This window comes from Panulirus ornatus, chromosome 28 (assembly GCF_036320965.1).
Source record: "Panulirus ornatus isolate Po-2019 chromosome 28, ASM3632096v1, whole genome shotgun sequence".
Classification (NCBI taxonomy): Eukaryota; Metazoa; Arthropoda; class Malacostraca; order Decapoda; family Palinuridae; genus Panulirus; species Panulirus ornatus.
The window spans coordinates 23,267,350-23,292,349 of record NC_092251.1 but is presented as its reverse complement, the minus strand read 5'-3'; the positions used below and the strand labels follow the sequence as shown (position 1 = coordinate 23,292,349).

The 25,000-nt window shown below is 44.5% G+C and overlaps 1 long non-coding RNA gene across 2 annotated transcripts in view; it reads right to left on the bottom strand.

Annotated features, from left to right (window-relative positions):
• LOC139757905 (uncharacterized) overlaps positions 1-25,000 on the bottom strand; it is a 105,141-nt gene that overhangs the window by 45,348 nt on the left and 34,793 nt on the right. Inside the window, exons 2-3 of one of the 2 annotated variants that reach the window (XR_011714738.1) lie at positions 20,491-20,892; positions 4,263-4,396 (exon numbers count right to left, since the gene is read on the bottom strand). This is a non-coding gene — a long non-coding RNA (uncharacterized lncRNA). The remainder of the gene's footprint in view (positions 1-4,262; positions 4,397-20,490; positions 20,893-25,000) is intronic. The other variant, XR_011714739.1, reaches the window with a different exon arrangement.

The following is a 25,000-nucleotide window of genomic DNA, read 5'->3' as shown; positions in this document are numbered from 1 at the left end:
CACGCAGCTACAGGCATACATCACTAACCCTCAACATCACGCAGCTACAGGCATACATCACTAACCCTCAACATCACGCAGCTAGAGGCATACATCACTAACCCTCAACATCACGCAGCTACAGGCATACATCACTAACCCTCAACATCACGGAGCTAGAGGCATACATCACTAACCCTCAACATCACGCAGCTACAGGCATACATCACTAACCCTCAACATCACGGAGCTACAGGCATACATCACTAACCCTCAACATCACGCAGCTACAGGCATACATCACTAACCCTCAACATCACGCAGCTACAAGCATACATCACTAACCCTCAACATCACGGCGCTACAGGCATACATCACTAACCCTCAACATCACGCAGCTACAGGCATACATCACTAACCCTCAACATCACGCAGCTACAGGCATACATCACTATCAGTACCAGCATGATAAGCACGGCCTTCACCGCTCATGCTGAAGCATAGCTGCTGCCTTCCACCAATGTCGGCATGACGCGGCGAAAACCTACCAATCCCGGCAAGACTCAGTAAGGCTCCACCAATCCCGGCAAGACTCAGTAAGGCTCCACCAATCCCGGCAAGACTCAGTAAGGCTCCACCAATCCCGGCAAGACTCAGTAAGGCTCCACCAATCCTGGCAAGATATAATACCCTTCTCTGATATGATACAAAATGTGCTCCACCAAGTCCTGATATACTCCTAACCAGACACTAAGACTGTGATGAGTCCTACCCTAACACTGTCCGCATAACACGACCACAAGATATATTACGTAAGGCTCAAACCATCTCGACATGACATAGAAAACCTTCATCACACGCACGAACCTCTCCACAAACCCGGCAAACAGAACGAACACCATAAATCACTTGACATGTCTGGGCGTCACAACCCTCCCGTCATAACATCAATAACAACATGACTGACAGCTTCACCAGGCTGTCAATAACCCATGCCTGACTGACAGCTTCACCAGGCTGTCAGTAACCCATGCCTGACTGACAGCTTCACCAGTTCCACGTGATGGACAGACATCAATGGCGCATGATATATGTTCACCTACTACTAACCGTCTCCATGATACAGACGGGTTCCATCAACCCCGACATGATACAGACGGGTTCCATCAACCCCGACATGATACAGACGGGTTCCATCAACCCCGACATGATACAGACGGGTTCCATCAACCCCGACATGATACAGACGGGTTCCATCAACCCCGACATGATACAGACGGGTTCCATCAACCCCGACATGATACAGACGGGTTCCATCAACCCTGACATGATACAGACGGGTTCCATCAACCCCGACATGATACAGACGGGTTCCATCAACCCCGACATGATACAGACGGGTTCCATCAACCCCGACATGATACAGACGGGTTCCATCAACCCCGACATGATACAGACGGGTTCCATCAACCCCGACATGATACAGACGGGTTCCATCAACCCCGACATGATACAGACGGGTTCCATCAACCCTGACATGATACAGACGGGTTCCATCAACCCTGACATGATACAGACGGGTTCCATCAACCCCGACATGATACAGACGGGTTCCATCAACCCCGACATGATACAGACGGGTTCCATCAACCCCGACATGATACAGACGGGTTCCATCAACCCCGACATGATACAGACGGGTTCCATCAACCCCGACATGATACAGACGGGTTCCATCAACCCTGACATGATACAGACGGGTTCCATCAACCCCGACATGATACAGACGGGTTCCATCAACCCCGACATGATACAGACGGGTTCCATCAACCCCGACATGATACAGACGGGTTCCATCAACCCCGACATGATACAGACGGGTTCCATCAACCCCGACATGATACAGACGGGTTCCATCAACCCTGACATGATACAGACGGGTTCCATCAACCCCGACATGATACAGACGGGTTCCATCAACCCCGACATGATACAGACGGGTTCCATCAACCCTGACATGATACAGACGGGTTCCATCAACCCCGACATGATACAGACGGGTTCCATCAACCCCGACATGATACAGACGGGTTCCATCAACCCCGACATGATACAGACGGGTTCCATCAACCCCGACATGATACAGACGGGTTCCATCAACCCTGACATGATACAGACGGGTTCCATCAACCCCGACATGATACAGACGGGTTCCATCAACCCCGACATGAAAAAAATAGGATTCATCAATCCCCACATGACAAAGACAGGCTTCATCATTACCCACATGACAGACTGACTCCATCAATCCCCACATGACAAGGACAGGCTTCACCAATCCCCACATGAGAAGGACAGGCTCTATCAATCCCCACATGACAGACAGGCTTCATCAATCCCCACATGACAGACAGGCTTCACCATCCCCACATGACAGACAGGCTTCATCAATCCCCACATGACAAAGACAGGCTTCATCAATGCCCACATGACAGACAGGCTTCACCATCCCCACACGTCACTCACAGGCTTCACCAAGCCTCATCAACGTGGAGTCGACACGGTTGAATTTCACTCAACTGGAACATGACACGTGTGGTGCCCACTAATGCCAGGATGACAGAAGCAGCAGTTCCAAACCCAGGGATTACCGCCCTAACCTCACATGACCTACCATCTGGCATGCTTCTCCTACTTAACCCCACACAACACAGAACCCTTGCTCAACTCAACACAGAGCCCTTGTCCAACCCCACAACACAGAACCCTTGCCCAATCCCAGACAACAGTGCCCTTGTCCAACCCCACACAGAACCCTTGCTCAACTCAAGACAGTCCTTGCCCAACCCCACAACATAGAGCCCTTGCTCAACCCAACACAGAGTCCTTGCCCAACCTCACAACATAAAGCCCTTGCCCAGAGCAACCCCACACAACACAGGGGAACCCCAGAAGAGCCATATGCGAGCCTCCCCGAAGGTGGGCCTCCTGCAGGCGGCGTTGACGTAGCAGGGGCCTGAGGACCTTAGCGGCAGCAGCACATCCGCACCGCCGCCCGCCCAATCGATACCCGCGCCGCCCCACAAAAGGCACACACGCACGCCCTCGGCCGGCACAACACCGCCGCCCATCTGTCATGTACATAGTCCAGCACAACCTGTCCTCACGGTCAACACTGCCGGCCCGCGGGGTACACGTAGGGGCTCTGCTACCCAGCGTGACCCACGTGTCGCCCCTCCTGCAACACAATCATCAGACATCAACACTTGACATCACACATTCCACAACTTGCAGGACACCAAACTTGACCACGTAATACTCCACAAGAACACCTCTTGCTGCCACCATGCAAGATGTCGAGGTTAACGTAGTTACGTACGAGTGTGAGATGATCAACCAGTACTGAGACATGATCAACCAGTACTGAGACATGATCAACCAGTACTGAGAGATGATCAACCAGTACTGAGAGATGATCAACCAGTACTGAGAGATGATCAACCAGTACTGAGACATGATCAACCAGTACTGAGACATGATCAACCAGTACTGAGACATGATCAACCAGTACTGAGACATGATCAACCAGTACTGACAGTAAACATCTTCCCCACGGAATGATATAAGAACTCTGGTGAGGTCATAGTGGTGGTCAACCCCGATCCACAACACCTGGCTCTCTCTCTCTCTCTCTCTCTCTCTCTCTCTCTCTCTCTCTCTCTCTCTCTCTCCACATACAGACACACACTGTGTACTTGATGGTAAACACGTCATCATGTCACCCCAGGACAAATAAACTATCACCACAGCTGCTGACGTAGGTAGGCGGCACTTCATCATGATGATGATGATGATGAGGCAGTCTACAGCATGATGATGATGAGGCAGTCTACAGCATGATGATGATGAGGCAGTCTACAGCATGATGATGATGAGGCAGTCTACAGCATGATGATGATGAGGCAGTCTACAGCATGATGATGATGAGGCAGTCTACAGCATGATGATGATGAGGCAGTCTACAGCATGATGATGATGAGGCAGTCTACAGCATGATGATGATGAGGCAGTCTACAGTATGATGATGATGAGGCAGTCTACAGCATGATGATGATGAGGCAGTCTACAGCATGAAGAACTACAAAAGGTAACTGAAGAAAAATACTTGAGTGTAACCTCTGGTGACGTAAACAGTGGGCAGACCAAGTTAAAAAGGTGAACAAATTTCTTGGATTTATAACTAGGTCATCGAACTTAAGTGCCGGGAAATTACCCATACTTACTCTTTACGAGTCACAGGTGCGTTCCCATCCTGAATATTGCGTTCACTTATGGTCACTAACTGATGGAAAGACGTAGACACAAGTGAGAGTACAGCAGCAGCCACCAAGATGATTGCCGGACTGAGACACCATTCCTACGAGATCCCACCACGTAAATCTCTTCACTTTACAAAGGAGAAGGTTAAGGCTTGATGTAACACAGGCAAGCATAACTATCAAAGGTTTCCATAATCTTGATACATTATCATTAATGGTTACAAACTGGTGATAATGGTTACAAACTGGTGGTAATGGTTACAAACGTTTTATCTTGAATGAGGAAATACTTTTCCTTCCACAGGATTGTTAACATGGAGTGATTTGCCAATTAGAATGGTTGAAATAAGTAGTACACATATAATAAGTAGTACAGATATAATAAGTAGTACAGATGTAATAAGTAGTACAGATATAATAAGTAGTATAGATACAATAAGTAGTATAGATACAATAAGTAATATAGATACAATAAGTAGTATAGATACAATAAGGAGTATAGATACAATAAGTAATATAGATACAATAAGTAGTATAGATACAATAAGCAGTATAGATACAATAAGTAATATAGATACAATAAGTAGTATAGATACAATAAGTAGTATAGATACAATAAGTAATATAGATACAATAAGTAGTATATATACAATAAGTAGTATAGATACAATAAGTAATATAGATACAATAAGTAGTATAGATACAATAAGTAGTACAGATATATTAAGACTTGGTAAATATTTCACTACATCTCTAAGCCAGATATTAATTGCGCCTGCTCAGTTAAATGTCCAGTTTAACACATTGGACAATTTTTCATAGGTAGGTAATAGTTCTCGTATTACCACAATGATCTATGATGACCACAAACAGCCTGGAAGGGAGCCAGTGGTCTGCTGCTGTTTGAAAACCTTTGTATGATCGTGTGAAACCCCACCCCAGCCAACCCTCTGACCTTACCTCAGCATACACGAAGGGAGGGAGGAAGGATGAAGGAGAGAGTGCCACATGAGCCTGGTAGCAGGTATGGCAGCCTAGTGTACTGCTGCTACCCACCACCTCACTCACACTCCTCCTACTAACACATGTACCAACCACACCGTCCACCACTGTCGCACGTCAGGCTCTCAATAATCATAACTGCCATCTCATGACTCACATATCACATCCCCAAACATGGTCGTTAACATCGTAACACTCTCTCTCTCTCTCTCTCTCTCTCTCTCTCTCTCTCTCTCTATATATATATATATATATATATATATATATATATATATATATATATATATATATAATATATATATATATTTTTTTTTTTTTTTTGGCTTTGTCGCTGTCTCCCGTGTTTGCGAGGTAGCGCAAGGAAACAGACGAAAGAAATGGCCCAACCCACCCCCATACACATGGATATACATACGTCCACACACGCAAATATACATACCTACACAGCTTTCCATGGTTTACCCCAGACGCTTCACATGCCCCGATTCAATCCATTGACAGCACGTCAACCCCGGTATACCACATCGCTCCAATTCACTCTATTCCTTGCCCTCCTTTCACCCTCCTGCATGTTCAGGCCCCGATCACACAAAATCTTTTTCACTCCATCTTTCCACCTCCAATTTGGTCTCCCTCTTCTCCTCGTTCCCTCCACCTCCGACACATATATCCTCTTGGTCAATCTTTCCTCACTCATTCTCTCCATGTGCCCAAACCATTTCAAAACACCCTCTTCTGCTCTCTCAACCACGCTCTTTTTATTTCCACACATCTCTCTTACCCTTACGTTACTTACTCGATCAAACCACCTCACACCACACATTGTCCTCAAACATCTCATTTCCAGCACATCCATCCTCCTGCGCACAACTCTATCCATAGCCCACGCCTCGCAACCATACAACATTGTTGGAACCACTATTCCTTCAAACATACCCATTTTTGCTTTCCGAGATAATGTTCTCGACTTCCACACATTCTTCAAGGCTCCCAGAATTTTCGCCCCCTCTCCCACCCTATGATCCACTTCCGCTTCCATGGTTCCATCCGCTGCCAGATCCACTCCCAGATATCTAAAACACTTCACTTCCTCCAGGTTTTCTCCATTCAAACTCACCTCCCAATTGACTTGACCCTCAACCCTACTGTACCTAATAACCTTGCTCTTATTCACATTTACTCTTAACTTTCTTCTTTCACACACTTTACCAAACTCAGTCACCAGCTTCTGCAGTTTCTCACATGAATCAGCCACCAGCGCTGTATCATCAGCGAACAACAACTGACTCACTTCCCAAGCTCTCTCATCCCCAACAGACTTCATACTTGCCCTTCTTTCCAAAACTCTTGCATTCACCTACCTAACAACCCCATCCATTAACAAATTAAACAACCATGGAGACATCACACACCCCTGCCGCAAACCTACATTCACTGAGAACCAATCACTTTCCTCTCTTCCTACACGTACACATGCCTTACATCCTCGATAAAAACTTTTCACTGCTTCTAACAACTTGCCTCCCACACCATATATTCTTAATACCTTCCACAGAGCATCTCTATCAACTCTATCATATGCCTTCTCCAGATCCATAAATGCTACATACATATCCATTTGCTTTTCTAAGTATTTCTCACATACATTCTTCAAAGCAAACACCTGATCCACACATCCTCTACCACTTCTGAAACCACACTGCTCTTCCCCAATCTGATGCTCTGTACATGCCTTCACCCTCTCAATCAATACCCTCCCATATAATTTACCAGGAATACTCAACAAACTTATACCTCTGTAATTTGAGCACTCACTCTTATCCCCTTTGCCTTTGTACAATGGCACTATGCACGCATTCCGCCAATCCTCAGGCACCTCACCGTGAGTCATACATACATTAAATAACCTTACCAACCAGTCAACAATACAGTCACCCCCTTTTTTAATAAATTCCACTGCAACACCATCCAAACCTGCTGCCTTGCCGGCTTTCATCTTCCGCAAAGCTTTTACTACCTCTTCTCTGTTTACCAAATCATTTTCCCTAACCCTCTCACTTTGCACACCACCTCGACCAAAACACCCTATATCTGCCACTCTATCATCAAACACATTCCACAAACCTTCAAAATACTCACTCCATCTCCTTCTCACATCACCACTACTTGTTATCACCTCCCCATTTGCGCCCTTCACTGAAGTTCCCATTTGCTCCCTTGTCTTAGGCACTTTATTTACCTCCTTCCAGAACATCTTTTTATTCTCCCTAAAATTTAATGATACTCTCTCACCCCAACTCTCATTTGCCCTTTTTTTCACCTCTTGCACCTTTCTCTTGACCTCCTGTCTCTTTCTTTTATACGTCTCCCACTCAACTGCATATTTTCCCTGCAAAAATCGTCCAAATGCCTCTCTCTTCTCTTTCACTAATACTCTTACTTCTTCATCCCACCACTCACTACCCTTTCTAATCAACCCACCTCCCACTCTTCTCATGCCACAAGCATCTTTTGCGCAATCCATCACTGATTCCCTAAATACATCCCATTCCTCCCCCACTCCCCTTACTTCCATTGTTCTCACCTTTTTCCAAGGCTCAGATTGGGGTGCCTAAATGTGTGTGGATGTAACCAAGATGTGAAAAAAGGAGAGATAGGTAGTATGTTTGAGGAAAGGAACCTGGATGTTTTGGCTCTGAGTGAAACGAAGCTCAAGGGTGAAGGGGAAGAGTGGTTTGGGAATGTCTTGGGAGTAAAGTCAGGGGTTAGTGAGAGGACAAGAGCAAGGGAAGGAGTAGCAGTACTCCTGAAACAGTAGTTGTGGGAGTACGTGATAGAATGTAAGAAAGTAAATTCCCGATTAATATGGGTAAAACTGAAAGTTGATGGAGAGAGATGGGTGATTATTGGTGCATATGCACCTGGGCATGAGAAGAAAGATCATGAGAGGCAAGTGTTTTGGGAGCAGCTGAATGAGTGTGTTAGTGGTTTTGATGCACGAGACCGGGTTATAGTGATGGGTGATTTGAATGCAAAGGTGAGTAATGTGGCAGTTGAGGGAATAATTGGTGTACATGGGGTGTTCAGTGTTGTAAATGGAAATGGTGAAGAGCTTGTAGATTTATGTGCTGAAAAAGGACTGATGATTGGGAATACCTGGTTTAAAAAGCGAGATATACATAAGTATACTTATGTAAGTAGGAGAGATGGCCAGAGAGCGTTATTGGATTACGTGTTAATTGACAGGCGCGCGAAAGAGAGACTTTTGGATGTTAATGTGCTGAGAGGTGCAACTGGAGGGATGTCTGATCATTATCTTGTGGAGGCTAAGGTGAAGATTTGTATGGGTTTTCAGAAAAGAAGAGTGAATGTTGGGGTGAAGAGGGTGGTGAGAGTAAGTGAGCTTGGGAAGGAGACCTGTGTGAGGAAGTACCAGGAGAGACTGAGTACAGAATATATATATATATATATATATATATATTCTTGGGAAGGTTAGTTACGGCTGCGGTGTTAAGCCAGCACTTCAGTGGCTGTCAAGTTTCACCCCTTGACCTAAGTAACCTCCTTTTCTTTCTGCTTTACCATCTTGGGCGCCTTAAACTTTCAGTCCACCAACATACAACCTCTCCAGGTGCCACGTAACACCTCATTACACATATCTCACGCCAACTGTTCGTAATAGCAAATTATCCTGCGGCGCGCGCTACCCTCTCCCTACCTACAGGTAAATTATAGTGGTAAGTACTGTGTGTGCGTCAGTAGCCTCAATAGATACTTGCTATTTGTAGCATTATGATTCATGTTGCACACGGTCTTCATGTTATGACTGACTCATCTTAGCCAGGATACATCTCCTGTGACACCAGTCAATTTAATACTGACCCACCAGTTAACTGGCTCAGGGCCCCCCTCAGACCCATCTCCACTGGTGACGGCCACACCAGGGTACTGACGTGTGTGTACTGCACCATCAACAGCACGTCCCCCTCACTACCTCCCCAGCTGATAACATGATCACACTCGACCATCACTACTTCCATCTATACCACATCGTTCCAGCTCTCTCTATTCCCTGCATGCCTTGTAGTGCATTTATGTACACACACGCACGCACACACACACACACACATATATATATATATATATATATATATATATATATATATATATATATATATATATATATATATATATGGAAAAAGGTGAGAACAAAGGAGGTAAGGGGAGTGGGGTACGAATGGGATGTATTTAGGGAAGCAGTGATGGCTTGCGCAAAAGATGCTTGTGGCATGAGAAGCATGGGAGGTGGGCAGATTAGAAAGGGTAGTGAGTGGTGGGATGAAGAAGTAAGATTATTAGTGAAAGAGAAGAGAGAGGCATTTGGACGATTTTTGCAGGGAAATAATGCAAATGAGTGGGAGATGTATAAAAGAAAGAGGAAGGAGGTCACCAGAAAGATGCAAGAGGTGAAAAAGAGGGCAAATGAGAGTTGGGGTGAGAGAGTATCATTAAATTTTAGGGAGAATAAAAAGATGTTCTGGAAGGAGGTAAATAAAGTGCGTAAGACAAGGGAGCAAATGGGAACTTCAGTGAAGGGCGCTAATGGGGAGGTGATAACAAGTAGTGGTGATGTGAGAAGGAGATGGAGTGAGTATTTTGAAGGTTTGTGGAATGTGTTTGATGATAGAGTGGCAGATATAGGGTGTTTTGGTCGAAGTGGTGTGCAAAGTGAGAGGGTTAGGGAAAATGATTTGGTAAACAGAGAAGAGGTAGTAAAAGCTTTGCGGAAGATGAAAGCCGGCAAGGCAGCAGGTTTGGATGGTATTGCAGCGGAATCTATTAACAAAGGGGGTGACAGTATTGTTGACTGGTTGGTAAAGTTATTTAATGCATGTATGATTCATAGTGAGGTGCCTGAGGATTGGCGGAATGCGTGCATAGTGCCATTGTACAAAGGCAAAGGGGATAAGAGTGAGTGCTCAAATTACAGAGGTATAAGTTTGTTGAGTATTCCTGGTAAATTATATGGGAGGGTATTGATTGAGAGGGTGAAGGCATGTACAGAGCATCAGATTGGGGAAGAGCAATGTGGTTTCAGAAGTGGTAGAGGATGTGTGGATCAGGTGTTTGCTTTGAAGAATGTATGTGAGAAATACTTAGAAAAGCAAATGGATTTGTATATAGCATTTATGGATCTGGAGAAAGTTGATAGAGATGCTCTGTGGAAGGTATTAAGAATATATGGTGTGGAAGGCAAGTTGTTAGAAGCAGTGAAAAGTTTATATCGAGGATGTAAGGCATGTCTACGTGTAGGAAGAGAGGAAAGTGATTGGTTCTCAGTTAATGTAGGTTTGCGGCAGGGGTGTGTGATGTCTCCATGGTTGCTTAATTTGTTTATGGATGGGGTTGTTAGGGAGGTGAATGCAAGAGTTTTGGAAAGAAGGGCAAGTATGAAGTCTGTTGTGGATGAGAGAGCTTGGGAAGTGAGTCAGTTGTTGTTTGCTGATGATACAGCGCTGGTGGCTGATTCATGTGAGAAACTGCAGAAGCTGGTGACTGAGTTTGGTAAAGTGTGTGAAAGAAGAAAGTTAAGAGTACATGTGAATAAGAGCAAGGTTATTAGGTACAGTAGGGTTGAGGGTCAAGTCAATTGGGAGGTAAGTTTGAATGGAGAAAAACTGGAGGAAGTAAAGTGTTTTAGATATCTGGGAGTGGATCTGGCAGCCGATGGAACCATGGAAGCGGAAGTGAATCATAGGGTGGGGGAGGGGGCGAAAATCCTGGGAGCCTTGAAGAACGTGTGGAAGTCGAGAACATTATCTCAGAAAGCAAAAATGGCCATGTTTGAAGGAATAGTGGTTCCAACAATGTTGTATGGTTGCGAGGCGTGGGCTATGGATAGAGTTGTGCGCAGGAGGATGGATGTGCTGGAAATGAGATGTTTGAGGACAATGTGTGGTGTGAGGTGGTTTGATCGAGTAAGTAATGTAAGGGTAAGAGAGATGTGTGGAAATAAAAAGAGCGTGGTTGAGAGAGCAGAAGAGGGTGTTTTAAAATGGTTTGGGCACATGGAGAGAATGAGTGAGGAAAGATTGACCAAGAGGATATATGTGTCGGAGGTGGAGGGAACGAGGAGAAGTGGGAGACCATATTGGAGGTGGAAAGATGGAGTGAAAAAGATTTTGAGTGATCGGGGCCTGAACATGCAGGAGGGTGAAAGGTGGGCAAGGAATAGAGTGAATTGGATCGATGTGGTATACCGGGGTTGACGTTCTGTTAGTGGATTGAGTCAGGGCATTTGAAGCGTCTGGGGTAAACCATGGAAAGTTGTGTGGGGCCTGGATGTGGAAAGGGAGCTGTGGTTTCGGGCATTATTGCATGACAGCTAGAGACTGAGTGTGAACGAATGGGGCCTTTGTTGTCTTTTCCTAGCGCTACCTCGCACACATGAGGGGTGAGGGGGATGGTATTCCATGTTTGGCGAGGTGGCGATGGGAATGAATAAAGGCAGACAGTGTGAAATGTGTGCATGGGTATATATGTATGTGTCTGTGTGTGTATATATATGTGTACATTGAGATGTATAGGTATGTATATTTGCGTGTGTGGACGTGTATGTATATACACGTGTATGGGGGTGGGTTGGGCCATTTCTTTCGTCTGTTTCCTTGCGCTACCTCGCAAACGCGGGAGACAGCGACAAAGCAAAATAAATATATATATATATATATATATATATATATATATATATATATATATATATATATATATATATATATATATATATATCATTTATTTATTATATTTTGTCGCAGTCTCCCGCGTTAACGAGGTCGCGCAGGGAAATAGAGGAAAGAATGGACCAACCCACCCACATACACATGTATATACATACACGTCCACACACGCACATATACATACCTATACATTTCAACGTATACATATATATACATACACAGACATATGCATATATACACATGTACATAATTCATACTTGCTGCCTTTATTCATTCCCGTCGCCACCCCGCCACACATGAAATGACAACCCCCTCCCCCCGCACGCGACGAAAGGTAGCGCTAGGAAAATACAACAAAGGCCACTTTCTTTCACACTCAGTCTCTAGCTGTCATGTATAATGCACCGAAACCACAGCTCCCTTTCCACATCCAGGCCCCACACAACTTTCCATGGTTTACCCCAGACACTTCACATGACCTGGTTCAATCCATTGACAGCACGTTGACCCCGGTATACCACATCGTTCCAATTCACTCTATTCTTTGCACGCCTTTCACCCTCCTGCATGTTCAGGCCCCGATCGCTCAAAATCTTTTTCACTCTATCCTTTCAACTCCAATTTGGTCTCCCACTTCTCCTCGTTCCCTCCACCTATGACACATATATCCTCTTGGTCAATCTTTCCTCACTCATTCTCTCCATGTGACCAAACCATTTCAAGACACCCTCTTCTGCTCTCTCAACCACACTCTTTTGATTACCACACATCTTTCTTACCCTTTCATTACTTACTCGATCAAACCACTTCACACCACATATTGTCCTCAAACAACTCATTTCCAGCACATCCACCCTCCTCCGCACAACTCTATAGCCCACGCCTCGCAACCATATAACATTGTTGGAACCACTATTCCTTCAAACATACCCATTCCAGCTTTCCGAGATAATGTTCTCGCCTTCCACACAGTTTTTAACACCCCAGAACTTTCGCCACCTCCCGCACCCTGTGACTCAATTCCGCTTCCATGGTTCCATCCGCTGTCAAATCCACTCCCAGATACCTAAAACACTTCATTTCCTCCAGTTTTCCTCAATTCAAACTTACTCCCAATTGACTTGTCCCTCAACCCTACTGTACCTAATAACCTTGCTCTTATTCACATTTACTCTCAGCTTTCTTATTTCACACACTTTACCAAACTCAGTCACCAGCTTCTGCAGTTTCTAACACGAATCAGCCACCAGCGAACAACAACTAACTCACTTCCCAAGCCCTCTCATCTACAACAGACTGCATACTTGTCCCTCTCTACAAAGCTCTTGCATTCACCTCCCTAACAACTCCATCCATAAACAAATCAAACAACCATGGAGACATCACGCACCCCTCCAGCATATCGACATTCACTGAGAACCAATCACTCTCATCTCTTCCTACTCGCACACATGCCTTACATCCTCGATAAAAAGTTTTCACTGCTTCTAGCAACTTACCTCCCACACCATATATTCTTAATACCTTCCACAGAGCATCTCTATCAACTCTATCATATGCCTTCTCCAGATCCATAAATGCTACATACAAATCCATTTGTTCTACCAAGTATTTCTCACATACATTCTTCAAAGCAAACCACCTGATCCACATATCCTCTACCACTTCTGAAACCACACTGCTCTCTCCCAACCTGATGCTCTGTACATGCCTTCACTCTCTTAATCAATACCCTCCCATATAATTTCCCAGGAATACTCAACAAACTTATACTGTCTCTTATTTGATCACTCACCTTTATCCCCTTTGCCTTTGTACAATGGCACTATGCATGCATTCCGCCAATCCTCAGGCACTTCACCATGAGCCATACATATATTAAATATCCTTACCAACCAGTCAACAACACAGTCACCCCCTTTTTAAATAAATTCCACTGCAATACCATCCAAACCCGCTGCCTTGCCGGCTTTCATCTTCCGCAATGCCTACCTCTCACTCCGCACACCACCTCGACCAAAACACTCCATATCTGCCGCTCTATCATCTAACACGTTCAACAAACCTTCAAAATACTCACTCCATCTCCTCATCACCACTACTTGTTATTACCTCTCCATTATCCCCCTTCACCGATGTTCCCATTTGTTCTCATGTCTTACGCACTTTATATATATATATATATATATATATATATATATATATATATATATATATATATATATATATATATATATATATATATATCCCTGGGGATAGGGGATTAAGAATACTTCCCACGTATTCCCTGCGTGTCGCAGAAGGCGACTAAAAGGGGAGGGAGCGGGGGGGCTGGAAATCCTCCCCTCTCGTTTTTTGTTTAATTTTCCAAAAGAAGGAACAGAGGGGGCCAGGTGAGGATATTCCAAAAAATGCCCAGTCCTCTGTTCTTAACGCTACCTCGCTAACGCGGGAAATGGCGAATAGTTTAAAAGAAAAGAAAAAAAAAAAAAAAAAAAATATATATATACATATATATATATATATATATATATATATATATATATATATATATATATATATCCTCCTCGAAGGCTCAGAGTGGGGTGCCTAAATGTGTGTGGATGTAACCAAGATGTGAAGACCCTTACTGGAAAAACAATCACTCTTGAAGTAGAACCTTCAGACACAATTGAAAATGTAAAGGAAAATAGTGAAATTGGAGAAAAATGTAGCTTAGACATTGAAGCCTATTGATACAGTGGTTAAATTGATGAGAACTGCTATTGACGTTTGTGTAAATAAATTATACATTTCCTTTTGTCCATAGCCAGAGGTTGAACCATTATGTGACATTAATGTGACCTTAATGAATAGTAGGCCAAATCATGAAACAATTGAGGGTGTTTGTGCCGTCAAATGCAAGGCATGTAGATATATTTGTGTAGGCCAGACTGGTAAGACTGTAACGGAGATGTGTTATTGGCACCGTCACGCAGTACGCAGGGATGACCACAAAACTGTGATCGCTAAACATTGTCATGAAAATGATCAGCCATACATCTTGAAAGTCCCGTTATTCTATACCCCTCTGCTGATTATGCAACATGCAACGTCATGAATGTCTTAATTGCTAACACTAAGAACTGTAATTTGTCCTCATGCAACTTTAAAGCCTATCCTAACATTAATCTAATTATTATGAGAGAATTGACAGGACACGAAAACAAAAAAACTTGTTCATGACACCCAGCTACCCAGGTCAACCCCCGCCACCTGACCTACTTAATCATTCTCTCTTCCAAGGGTTATGGCCAGACAAAACAGACAGTGGTTGGTCTAGAAAGGTTGGTGTTGAACGGCGGGAGCCAAATGTGATATTGGGATTTCAATAACCTTGCTAAGTACTGGTACCTGATGAGGTGGATTGTCTCCATGAAACATGTCGTGTCACATTTAAAGAAATATTACATGTTGAATAGAATTGTGTGAACTACTGAAGTGCGATTTCACACACACACACACACACACACACACACATATATATATATATATATATATATATATATATATATATATATATATATATATATATATATATATATATGTGTGTATGTGTGTGTGTATGTGTGTGTGTATGTGTGTGTGTGTGTGTGTGTGTGTGTGTGTGTGTGTGTGTGTGTGTGTGTGTGTGTGTGTGAAATCGCACTTCAGTAGTTCACACAATTCTATTCAACATGTAATATTTCTTTAAATGTGACACGACATGTTTCATGGAGACAATCCACCTCATCAGGTACCAGTACTTAGCAAGGTTATTGAAATCCCAATATCACATTTGGCTCCCGCCGTTCAACACCAACCTTTCTAGACCAACCACTGTCTGTTTTGTCTGGCCATAACCCTTGGAAGAGAGAATGATTAAGTAGGTCAGGTGGCGGGGGTTGACCTGGGTAGCTGGGTGTCATGAACAAGTTTTTTTGTTTTCGTGTCCTGTCAATTCTCTCATAATAATTAGATTAATGTTAGGATAGGCTTTAAAGTTGCATGAGGACAAATTACAGTTCTTAGTGTTAGCAATTAAGACATTCATGACGTTGCATGTTGCATAATCAGCAGAGGGGTATAGAATAACGGGACTTTCAAGATGTATGGCTGATCATTTTCATGACAATGTTTAGCGATCACAGTTTTGTGGTCATCCCTGCGTACTGCGTGACGGTGCCAATAACACATCTCCGTTACAGTCTTACCAGTCTGGCCTACACAAATATATCTACATGCCTTGCATTTGACGGCACAAACACCCTCAATTGTTTCATGATTTGGCCTACTATTCATTAAGGTCTTACTGATAGTGTTATTGTACTGGAAAGCAACATTACAAGCACTGTTATTCAGAACATGTCTAAAATTAGCTAAGGTAGAAGAACAGAGCAACACTAAACTTTTGAACTTATCCTCATTTGTCACACTGTTGTTACTAAAAGCATAAAATGTCTTCCTAGCTTTCCAGTAAGCTTTGTTCACAAAGCAACTGGGATAATATCACTGCCTAAAGATACGTCTTATATGACTACATTCGTCCACCAGGCCAATGGGATTACATGTCCGTAGTGCTCTTACACAGACATAACTACAGACGTCTTCACAGAAAGGTCATATAATGAGAAATAATGAATATAACTTTCAGAGTTGGTAGGCTTCCTGTAGATTTTAAAGGGCAAATGATCAGATTCTCTTATTATCAACACATCTAGAAGGGGCAGTTTACCTTCTTTTTAACATTCCACCTTGAATTTGATAGTGGGATGGTTGTTATTTTATCAATCAAAGAAAACATCCCCATCTTGGGAGGATGGCCACCAGGACCAGACATCATAGTCAAAGTATGAGACTAAAGGAGGCGGGAACGGGGGGATGGTACCCCCCCTCTTTGAATTTCAATTCCTGAAAGATAAAGAAGGAGTCACGCAGGGAGTGCTCATCCTCCTCGAAGGCTCAGATTGGGGTGTCTGAATGAGTGTGGATGTAATCAAAATGAGAAAAAAGTAGAGATAGGTAGTATGTTTGAGAAAAGAAAACTGGATGTTCTGGCTCTGAGTGAAACGAAGCTCAGGGGCAAAGAGGAAGAATGGCTTGGAAAAGTCTTTAAAGTTAAGGGTTGGTGAGAAGACAAGAGCTAAGGAAGGAGTGGCACTACTCTTGAAGAAGGAGTTGTAAGAGTGTGAAAAAGTGAATTCTAGACTGATGAGGATAAATGGAAGTGGAGAGCGAAAGGTGGGTGATAACTGGCGCATATGCACCTGGCCATGAGAAGAAAGATCATGAAAGGCAAGTGTTTTTAGGAGCAGGTGAGTATGTCGGCACTTTTGATTCAAGGGACCGGTTATTGGTGATAAGTGATTTGAATGCGTAGGTGAATAGTGTGGCAGATGAGGGTATAAATTGGGAGTGGGTGGGAATGGGATACTCAGCATTATGAATAGAAATGATGAATGGCTTGTGGAATTAAGTGATGAAATGGGACTGGTGGCTGGAAAGACCTAGTTTCAAAAGAGAGACGTGTATGTACTTAAGTATATGTGTACGAGCAGGAGAGATGGTCAGCGGGCACTGCTGGGTTTCATATCAACTGATCGGGAGAAGAGAATAGTGAGAGTACTGACCTTGAAAAAAAAGACATATATGAAGAAATACCAGCGGAGATTGAATGTAGAATGACAAAGGCCAGAGCATATGAAACAAGGGGAGTGGGTGAGGAATACGAGGTATTTAGGGAAGCATTGATGGCATATTCAAGAGATGCATGTGACATGAGAAAGGTGGAATGTGGGCAGATTAGAAAGGGTAGTGAGTGGTGGATTGAAAAAGTAAAGTTGCTAGAGAAAGAGAAAAGAGAGACCTTTGGGCGGCACTTACAAGGATGGAGTACAAATAATGGGAGATGTATAAGGGAAAGCGGCAAGAGGTCAAGAGGAAGGTACAGGTGTTGAAAAGGGGGCAAATGAGGGTTGGGGGTGAGAGAGTATCAATAAACCTTAGAAAGATTAAGATGTTTTGGAAGGAGGTAAATAATTATAATGTGGGAAAGACAAGAGAACAAATGGAAACATCGATGAAGGGGAAAGGGGGGAAGTGATAACAGGCAGTGATGAAGTGAGGAGATGGAGTGAGTATTTTGAAGGGCTGTTAAATGTCTTTGATGATAGGGTAGCAGATGTAGGGTGTTTTGGTAGAGCAGGTACGCGAAGCGAGGAAGTCAGGGAAAGTGGTGTGGTGAAGAGAGAAGAGGTGGTGAAAACCTTGCGGAAGACGAAATTTGGCAAGGCGGAATGGAGCACGTCTTAAAATGTCGTGTATCCAATAGGTGACAGGACTCATTAACTCTAGTGGTCTGTGCCATTGTGACAACGAAGAAGAAATTGTTGGACACATTTTATGACGTAAATCATACTGATTTTTCTTTGTTTATTACAAACCATCGTGTTCTATGTAACAGCAAACGACCGTTCTATTTTTCTTTAATGATTACTGTAAACATGTGCCCAATGGATCTTGCATCCTAAACCATGTAATCTTATTGAAATAACCCGAACTGTCTATCTGTCTATCAATAGATGGCACTGTAGTAGAATTTATTAAAAAAGGGGATGACTGTGTTGTTGATTGGTTAGTGAGGATTTTCGGTGTACGTACGGAACATGGTGAAGAGCCTGAGGATTGGTGGAATGCATGTATAGTGCCATTGTATAAAGGCAAAGGGGATAAAGGTGAGTGGTCAAACTATAGAGGAATAAGTTTGTTGAGTACATTTGGCAAGCTGAATGGGAGCGTCGTGACTCTGAGAGAGTGAAGGCATGTATAGACTATCAAACTGGGGGAGGAGCAGTGTGGTTTCATTAGTGGTAGAGGATGTGTGGATCAGGTGTTTGCTTTGAAGAATGTGCGTGAGAAATACAAAATCAGACGGATTTTTAAGAGGCATTTATGGATCGGAGAAAGCATATGATAGTGTTGATAAATGATGCCTTATGGAAGGTATCAAGAATATATGGTGTGCGAGGTACGCTGCTAGAAGCAGTGAGTAATTTTTATCAAGGGCGTAAGGCATGTGTACGAGTAGGAAGAAGGGAGAGTAATTGGTTCCATGAAAAGGTCGGTGTGCGGCAGGTGTGGGTGATGTCTCCATGGTTGTTTAAATTGTTTATGGATGGGGTTGTTAGGAAGGTGAATGCAAGGGTTTTGGAGAGAGGCGAGTATGCAGTCTGTTGTGGATGAGAGGGCTTGGGAAGCGAGTCAAATGTTGCTGGCCGATGATACAGCGCTGGTGGCTGATTCGGGTGAGAAACTGCAGAAGTTGGTGACTGAGTTTGGAAAAGTGTGTGAAAGGAAGAGGTTGGGAGTAAGTGTGAATATGAACATGGTTACTAGTTTAACAGGGTTGAGGAACAAGTTAGCTGGGATGACAGTTTGCATGGAGAAATAGTAGAAAGTGAAGTTTTAGATATCTGGGAGTGGACTTGGCAGCGAATGGAATCATGGAAGCGGATGCGAGTCACAGGGTGGGGGAGGGGGCGAAGGTTCTGGGAGCGAAGAATGTGTGGAAGGAGAGAATGTTATCTCGGAGAGGAAAAATTGTTATGTTTGAAGGAATAGTGGTTCCAACAATTTTAATGGAAGAGAGGCAGGTTGTACGGAGGAGGGTGGATGTGTTGGAAATGAAATGTCTGAGGACAATATGTGGTGTGAGGTGGTTTGATCAAGTAATGAAAGGGTAAGAAAGATGTGTGGTAGTAAAAAGAGTGTAGATGAGAGAGAGCAGAAGAGGGAGTCTTGAAATGGTTTGGACATATAGCGAGAATGAGTGAGGAAAGGTTGACAAAGAGGATATATGTGTCACCGTTGGAGGGAATGAGGAGAACAAGGAAATAAAATTGAAGGTGGACGGATGGAGCGAAAAAAAAAAAAATGTGAAAGACTGGGGTCTGAGCATGGAGGAAGGTGAAAGGTGTGTACGTGATAAAGTGAATTGGAAGGAAGTGGTGTACATGGGTCGACGTGCTGTTAAAGGACCGAACCAGGTCATGTGAAGCGGCTTGGATAAATCATGTGGTCTGGTGCCTTACACAAGACAGGATACCTATCCACTAGGATGTAGTGGCCTACTTCAAGCTGAGCAAAAGTTACCTCTTCTTAATACCACACAGACACTGTCTGTGACTGTGGTAAAAATGTGTGACTTTAGATAAAACCCTACCGTACGATAAGTCATGTGTAAATCTGTCATCCATACTAAAATTTGACACCAGATACTTCAGGGGATCCTGACTTTGCCTTCTGTAATTGCTTCATATAAATTGTTAAATAATTCCATAACTGTGACCCAATCCCGTGGCCTTCTGGGCTCCCGCCCACAACAACAGTAGGAGTGTACAAGAAAGTGTACACTCAGCATGTACATCAGTACTCACCGTTGACGGTGGAAGCCTCCATGAGGTTGGGTTGCGCCGTGTTGTCCATCACTCCTGAGCTCTGAGCCACTGGGGGCATGCCGCGCGCAGGCGCGCTCTACAACCACACACGCACACAGACACACACTGGACTGGCAGCTTCTTGATGTTCACTTAGCAAGGCTAACTTACGCTAGCTTCACAAGTGTCCACACAACAACAACACTAACCATATAATCACTTGAACTTGTGGACCGACTCGCGGTTGGATATCACTGTATTTCAACTTTACTAACACTTCTTTACGTTCACGAGGAAGAGTAATTTTCCTCTTACAATGATGTAGACTACAAATCTGGAAGCAATATCTTTCTTGTAAAAGTTTCAGTCAATCATGCTCTAGTTATCCTTACAAGTCACTTTCTGAAATATATAAACAAAATCACTAACAAAATTTCTAATGTACGTCGTAAAATCAGTGTGTTCAAAGTCAGGTGTGTCCTCCTCCTTTATGTTCGTGCACACTGCCTGCAGTCAGGCACAGCAGAGTGGATCAAGCAGACCACACCACCTGTAGGCTACGACGTCACTGGTGCCACACACACACACACACACACGTCAATAACTGTAGTCTTGCCGGAGGGTGAAGTGGGCCGGGAGGAGGAAGGAAACTAAACAGACCTTCACTCAAACCACTAGACGCTTTAAACGGCCCGTCATCATCTTATTCTCCTCCAATAACCAACACACCCAGAACCGACGCCTCCCGCACCGTGTGACCCACCGACGCCTCCCGCACCGGGTGACCAACCGACGCCTCCCGCACCGTGTGACCCACCGACGCCTCCCGCACCGTGTGACCCACCGATGCCTCCCGCACCGTGTGACCCACCGACGCCTCCCGCACCGTGTGACCCACCGATGCCTCCCGCACCGTGTGACCCACCGACGCCTCCCGCACCGTGTGACCCACCGATGCCTCCCGCACCGTGTGACCCACCGACGCCTCCCGCACCGTGTGACCCACCGACGCCTCCCGCACCGGGTGACCCACCGACGCCTCCACGCTGCTCTCTCTCGCGAAGCTACGTCCTCGGGAGATATATATATATATATATATATATATATATATATATATATATATATATATATATAGAGAGAGAGAGAGAGAGAGAGAGAGAGAGAGAGAGAGAGAGAGAGAGAGAGAGAGAGAGAGAGAGAGAATGTCAAGTGACGGGATCTGTACAAGTGAACACATGAGATGACTGTCATGATCATTACCGTCTCATCATGACAACCAAACTTTGTGATCATGATAATGTCCTGGTCAACATCTCACGCACCACACGACATGAACGCCACCAACCTGGTCACTACATAACCTATGGCGAAAACACGAGAACATCTTACCGTAATTGTGACCGTCATATGGAAATATTTACGCGACATAACTAAAGTCTTCACCAAGATGTGACCAGTGCGTTGTGACATCTTCCTTGCCGTTACCACCGTAACACGTCACTCGAGAAACATCTACGTCAGTGTTACATCATAAACACGTCGACACAAGCAAGGAAGGAGCTAAACCCGACTTTACACAGCAACAACAAGAAGTATACAACCTCCGACACCCTGTAAACCTCCCCCATGCTACAGGTTACATACATCCCAACATAGTGTACACCTCTCACACGTCATGTACCTCCTCCATGCTACAGGTTACATACATCCCAACATAGTGTACACCTCTCACACGTCATGTACCTCCCCAATGCTACAGGTTACATACATTCCAACATGGTGTACACCTCTCACACGTCATGTACCTCCCCCATGCTACAGGTTACATACATACCAACATGGTGTACACCTCTCACGTCATGTACCTCCCACACCCACGTTAAGGCTCCATACTCCTCGATACAACATTTATTTCACTGATGGACCACAAATATCCTAACCTAACCAACACTGGTGTTGGTGTGGTGTAACACCGACCACCACCACCTCACTTTACTGCCACAGTTACCACATGGTCGTCCACATGTCTGGCTCTCACATGGGTCTTCCAGTCACAGTCTGTCATCATTATCAATACCATCTGATACAGACTGAGGCATGCCATAGTCACATGTTATGTACCTGCCTCACATAACACAACACACGCCACAGCCTCTGCTTTCAACGTTTCAGGTCCAGTTGGCTCACAAGACAAAGTTCACATAACCAGGTGGCTCATCACAGAGATCCTCGTGGTATGTAGAGCAGTTTACCCTGTGGTGTGGTAAGGTGGTGTAGTGGAGTAAGGTGATGATGTATGTTCTTACAAAGAACAATAAGCTCAGCAGTAATGGTGCGGCCTCTCTCACCAGGCCGGGGTTGAGGACCAACCTCTGGCCGTCCTTGGTTGGCATGAGCGGCGCCGGAAACACCAGCGGCGTGTGGTGGTGGTGGCTGCTGCTGCTGCTCCAGTCAGCCACCACCACCACGCCCTTTACTTACCCCACATCACGTACACCCACCATACATACTGCTCCCACACACACACACACACCAGCAGTACGCTCCGCCAACCTGCAGGTACACACACACACACCAGCAGTACGCTCCGCCAACCTGCAGGTACACACACACACACACACACACACACACACACACACACACACACACACACACACACACACCAGCAGTACGCTCCGCCAACCTGCAGGTGCACACACACACACCAGCAGTACGCTCCGCCAACCTGCAGGTACACACACACACACACACACACACACACAAACACACACCAGCAGTACGCTCCGCCAACCTGCAGGTACACACACACACACACACACACACACACCCTGGAACGTGTGGGTCGGTCCACTCTGGGGACGACGACATCTGAGGGCGACGTGACAGGCGACCACCCCACCTCCCGTCCTCCGTCACACACACACACACACACACACACACACACACACACAGGCAAGTCAACCAATAAGTGTCTTAGCCAGAGTTCAATGTTCACACTTATCTGAGGATACGTGCGGAGTGCATGCATGCCGGCTCGTGGTGAACACTGTGAACATGTGGAACTGAAGTGCACGATGAATTATGACTAACATTATCAATCAAAATCAAAATTTCACTGAACCATCTGTTGTGTTCAAGACAGCTGGTGTATATCGTCCACAGGACCAACGAAAATAAAGTTTTCAATGAGGATGCGTCACTTCAAGGAAAAAATAAACAGTAACAAATATGGACGACCAGACAGACAAAATGTTATATCTCCAGTGAACAATGGGAAAATCCCTGGAGTAATGATGTCTGACGATCTGTCCTTCAGCCGACACAAGGCAACACATGACTCTGCCAAAGATATGGTGGGATGTGTGGGTCGTGCACACCCTCCGGGATCCCCAGTGATGTTGACATTCTTCTGGCGACACAACCTACCCTCACCAACACGAACATGACAGCCGGCCGTACCTGCACACTTACAACCTGGTCGAATATGTTGTGAGTCTACTGCTACTGCACTCATTGTGTTGTATGAAGGAAGATCAACACTACTGCACTCACTAAGACTGTGATGTATGAAGGAAGAACATCACTACTGCACTCACTAAGACTGTGATGTATGAAGGAAGAACAACACTACTGCACTCACTAAGACTGTGATGTATGAAGGAAGAACAACACTACTGCACTCACTAAGACTGTGCTGTATGAAGGAAGAACAACACTACTGCACTCACTAAGACTGTGATGTATGAAGGAAGAACAACACTACTGCACTCACTAAGACTGTGATGTATGAAGGAAGAACAACACTACTGCACTCACTAAAATTGTGATGCATGAAGGAAGAACAACACTACTGCACCCACTAAGACTGTGATGCATGAAGGAAGAACAACACTACTGCACTCACTAAGACTGTGTTGTATGAAAGAAGAACACTCCTGCACTCACAAAGACTGTGTTGTATGAAGGAAGAACAACGCTACTGCACTCATTAAGACTGTGATGTATGAAGGAAGAACAACACTACTGCACTCACTAAGACTGTGTTGTATGAAGGAAGAACCACACTACTGCACTCACTAAGACTGTGATGTATGAAGGAAGAACAACACTACTGCACTCACTAAGACTGTGTTGTATGAAGGAAGAACAACACAACTGCACTCACTAAGACTGTGATGTATGAAGGAAGAACAACACTACTGCACTCACTAAGACTGTGATGTATCAAGGAAGAACAACACTACTGCTCTCACTAAGACTGTGTTGTATGAAGGAAGAAAACTCCAGCACTAAGACTGTGATGTATGAAGGAAGAACAACAGTGTGTTGTAGGAAGGATGGACGTGAGAGAGGTGTATCATCTACACTTGCCAGATCATACCTTGAGGTGTAGTTTCCAACCTCCTGGCACGAGACCCATACAACATACTACTGTCAAATATTTCCTCTAAAATGAAAATATGTGATAAAGTAAAAGGCGACAACACCTTCAACATCCTGGACCCAAGAC